Source organism: Chrysochloris asiatica, unplaced genomic scaffold, assembly GCF_000296735.1.
Source record: "Chrysochloris asiatica unplaced genomic scaffold, ChrAsi1.0 scaffold00075, whole genome shotgun sequence".
NCBI lineage: Eukaryota > Metazoa > Chordata > Mammalia > Afrosoricida > Chrysochloridae > Chrysochloris > Chrysochloris asiatica.
The window spans coordinates 5,568,533-5,573,691 of NW_006408593.1; positions in this window are offsets into that span (position 1 = coordinate 5,568,533).

Below are 5,159 nucleotides of genomic sequence, written 5' to 3' on the forward strand. Positions count from 1 at the left end.
CTAGCTGCTTTCAGGGTTGTCTCCTTTTCTTTTATTTTGGAGAGCTTGATTATGATATGTCTTGGTGATTTTCTTTTGGGATCTATCCTTCCTGGAGTTCATTGAGCTTCTTGAATATTTACCTTTTCAATTTTCAGGATGTTAGAGAAATTTTAATCAAGTAGTTCTTCAACTATTTCCTCTATGGACTTGTGTGACTCTTCCTGTTCCAGAATGCTGATCATTCTTAAGTTATTCCTCTTCATGTTGTCCAACATGAATCTTAGACCTTCTTCAGATTTTTTTATACTTTTTTCTGCTTGCTTTTCTATCTTAGTTGTATTGAGAAATTTGTCTTTCAGCTCACTAGGTTTGCCTTCCATCTCTTCTATTCTACTCCTTTGCCCTTTCATTGTATTGTCTATTTCTGTCACTTGGTCTCACCCAACTTGTCAGTTCCAGGCTGCTTAGCCTGGCAGATTCTAAAGTATGAGATTTCTTACTTCTGCTACATGTTCCACTAGGTATAAGCCTTCAAACTTTTAAAATATCCCTAGATATGTGCTTCAGAGTTTTGGAGCTCTGCCCTCAACCTGTTTCATTTGTTATTCTGTGGTATTGCTGATGGAGCTCTTCACTGTACCGCTACCCTATCCGCCATCGCACCCCTATTTTTGATGCAGGAATTTTGGTGGGGTGCTGTGGGTTAATGTGTTGGACTACAAAGTCAATTTGAACTGCATGGTCAGAAGTTCAAGCTCACTAGCCACTCCTCATAAACCCTACACAGGGTCACTATGGGTCAGAATGGACATGATTGCACTTAACAACAACACTTTTTGGTGGATGGATCCCTAATGGTACAGTAGCTAAGATCTTTGCTACTAACTGAAATGTGGGTACCTCAAACCCATGCTTTGTGGGAGAAAAGACCCAATAATCTGCTACTATAAAAATTGCAGCCTAAGACAGTCTATGGGCAGTTGTAGCCTGTCCTGAAGAGAGACTATGAATCATAATTGACTCAAAGCTACAACAATAACAACAATATATTTGATGGTGATGGTAGAAAACATCTATATTTCCTGAATACGTAAGAAAGGAAAGACTCAAGATAGCCTACCTGTCTTAACTGGGTATATAGTTTATAGACAGACAACAGAATAATCTGTGGAGGTAAACAAGGGAAATGATTCTGTCTCAGTATTCAATCATATAAAACAGAAATGATTTTTCATTCTTGAAGTTTTGGGGACCTAGAAATTACCTAAGGTGATCAAAGGGATTTTCAGTCATACTAATATTTAGGCAAAACAAAATAACATGTTTCCAACTGATAGTGGCCCTATAAGACAGAGTAGAACTGCACCATTGAAACCCTAGGCCACAATTCTCAATGGAAGTAGACTGTCTTGTACTTCCCTCAAGAAGCAGTTGGTGGATTAGAACTGTTGACCTTGTGGTCACTGGAGCAGCTCATAATTGCCAATACACTTGAGCCCACTGCTGCTGCCACTATGCCAATCCATCTTATTAGGGGTCTTCCTCTTTTTTCATTGACACTCCACTTCACTGAACCTCCATTTCATTGACCCTTCACTTTGGTAGCATAGTGGTTATGAATCAGGCTGCTAACCTCAAGGTCAGCAGTTAAAAACTACCAGCTGTTCTGTGGGAGAAAAATGAGGCTTTCTGCTCCCATAATCATTCGCAGCCTTGGAAACCCTACACAGGGTTTCTATGACTCCACAGCACATGATGTCCTCCTCCAGGGACTCACACCTCCTGATAATATGTTTGAAGTATGAGAAAGATGAAACCTAGCCATCTTGGTTTCTAAGGAACATTCGGGTTGTACTTCTTCCAACACAGATTTGTTTTTTCTGACAGTCCATGATACCTTTAATATTGTTCTCCAAAACCATAACCCAAATGCTTCAATTCTTCTACGGTCTTTCTTATTCATTGCCCAACATTCACAAGCATATGAGGCTATTGAAAATGACTTGGCTTGGGTCAACTGCACTTTAGTCCTCAAACTGACATCTTTGCTCTTGAATACCTTGAACATCTTATTCAGAAGATTTTCCCAATGAAAGACGTCATTTAATTTCTTCATAGCTGCTTCCATGAGTGTTAATGGTGGTTCCAAGCAAAATGAAGTATTTGATAACTTCAATGTTTTCTCCATTTATCATATTTATTGCCCCCAGTGGTGAGGAATTTTGTTTTCCTTCCAGTGAGGTGCAATCCATACTGACAGTATCATTGGAAAAAATCTGTGGCTCAATATGTGTCAGACTGATACAGGTAACATTTCAAGAGCAAGATTGATTTTTTTATAACCAGATTAGAGGATAACTTTTTAAAAAACAACAACAACAAATATTTGCCCTAGATCAATGATAGAGCAGAGATTTGAATTCAAGTTTATCTGACTCAAAAGTTCATTATCTTTTTACACTTTATGTTCAAACCTCAGGCCAGGTGCAAAAAGATTTTAAGCTGTGAAGCAGACATCCTCTTTATAAATTGTTTCCCCAAAGATATTATGTGTGTGAGTGTATGTATGTGTATATATACATACAAGCACAAAGATATGCTATATGCATTTCTTCAATTACTGTATCAAAAGCTAAAATGTATAGAATCTTTTACTCAGACAACTAGGAAAACAAGTTAACTGAGGAGCAAAAGGATTGTGACTACAAATCAACCTCAATCACAAAGCAGGAATGTGGGACACTTTTTCTGTGATTCCATTATAGTGAATATCTGTAGATGACAGCTCAAACCAGAGTTCAATTTATCAATGTTTTCAGAAAAGTATTAGCTGACAAAGTTAGAAAACCAGTTTTCAGTTTCCTCTTTATAATGTAAGCCAATTTACTAAGGGTCAAGATTCTAGGAGAAAGGGAACATTCTCTGGATCCTGTCCTGTTCAGTTGCAACACGAAATTTATAATTCACAATATTTTTTATAACAAGAATTTAGACAGTGGTACAGAAGAAAGTATCATAGTTCAATTCTGGCCTTAATTCTAATTTTACTTGATTTAAGACTTGGTCTAAGTATTTGCAACATATGGAGAGAAGTATAAGAAAATCTATGTATTAAAAAAACATCTTTCTTAGTAGTGTAACAAAGCTTGAAAAATAGCAATACTTGTGGGATCTACCCTTACAGATATGAATAAGGAAGACCGTAGAAAAATTGATGCTTTTGAGTTATGGTGTTGGAGGAGAATATTGAAAGTGCTCTGGGCTGCCAAAAGAGCCAATAGATCCATTTTGGAAGAAGTGCAGCCAGAGTGCTCCTTGAAGGCCAAAGTGGCCAAACTTCATCTTTCATACTTCAGACATATTGTCAGGAGGGACCAGTCACTGGAGAAGGATATCATGTTTGGTATGGTGGAGGGTCAGAGAAAAAGAGGAAGACCCCCAGCAAGATGGACTGGACTCAAGCGTGACAACAGTAGTGAGGTTGGCCCGGGATTGGGCAGTGTTTCGTTCTGCTGTGCATAAGGTTGCTATGAATCGGTACCGACTTGATGTCACCTAACAACAACAACAACAATCTTCCCTGTTCCTTTTCTGCTGTGGATGATGGTGTGATCCTCCTTTTTCTGTGTTATTTGGAGTAATGTGGTTATTGTTTAAAATTTCTTCAGCTTGCTAGCTGTCTTTTTCTTGTTCTTTCCCTGGAATGAACAAGCTTTTGTAGGGACTTCTTTTCTGTCTGTACCTGTGGGCATTCCTGTTGACTTTTCATTTCCAAGTGTGGACTATGTAAGGCACAAATAATGCTGAGGGTGCTCACCACAATGTTGTTTCTTATATCCCAAAATCTTAAGCTGGTTTGCCATTTTCTTTTCATCTTTAAGAGCATTTTATGTCTGTTTTACATATAGTGTCAGTGATTTTTAGGTTTATTCAGTGGGATAAAATAGGAAAGTATATCTACTCAATTTTTTCAGAAGAAGTTTTGAGCTTATGCTAGAAGGAAGAAGCCAACTAGTAGTGATTTCGCATAAAAGAAGTCAGGGGAATAAATAACTAAACTATTTATTACTGAGATCACTCACTAATATCTTGACAATGACTCTCATTGACCAAGCCCAGAACACAGAGTTAGACCATAAAGGACAGCCAGAAGCAATCCAAAGAGGTCATCCTATGGCTTTGAGAATGATGGGGAATACATCTGAATAGTAACTGCAATATAACTAGCATAGAAATTGTGTTCTTGTGAATGAAATTCACATTTCTTGAGTTTCTACTTTGATACTCAATATATTTTGTGGAAGGTTTTTTTACAAATGTTTACAAGTGTTTGCACATCAAATTCCCAATTCATCTGGATCTATTTGATTCAATAACCAAGTGGGATAGCAACCCAAATCTTGAGTCTATCTACCTAGAAGTTCCTCTTGTAGTCTTCTTTTTCTGGAATACTCAACTTCACATTCCTGATAGTTATAACATGAATCAAGCTCAGTTCAATGTCAAGGGAGTACTAGTACAGGAAGAGAGGTGTTCCCAGAAATGAGGCACCTGGGAAATTAGAGCTGCTTTTTAATTTAGTCTTACAAATGGAATATGAATTTTTAAATGTCCCTGCTGACAAAAAGGAATGCTCCTTGCTATTGATTAAGTCTATTTTGAATGCTGCTTACTCTTCTTTGATTGAGAAAGATAGAAAGAAACTGCCAAAATCTCCCAATTCCTTTACCATTTTAATTTGCAGGCTATTAAGAAAAGGCATGGAGGAACACCTTTTGTGAAACATGTGCTTAATCCTGGAGGTCTACTGCCTCTGTTTTTTTGATCCTTTAAGAAGTCATTTGTGGATTTAATAATATGAAAGTTTGTTTTTGTGAGTGCCTCAGAGAGCACTGGGTTGTTACAAAGAGGTCACATGTCTTTATACATGTATGTATGTGGAGACCTAGTGGGGTAGCAGGATTAGCACTTGACCTCAAGGTCGGTTTGAAAAGCAAGAGTGATGTTTTAAACTCACCAGCTGCTCCTCAGAAACCCTATACAAGGTTGCTATGAGTCAGAACCCTTTGTTGTTGTTAGGTGCCATCGAGTCGATACTGACTCATAGCAACATTATGCACAGCAGAATGAAACACTGTTCAATCCTGGGCCAACCTCACTACTGTTGCCACGCTCAA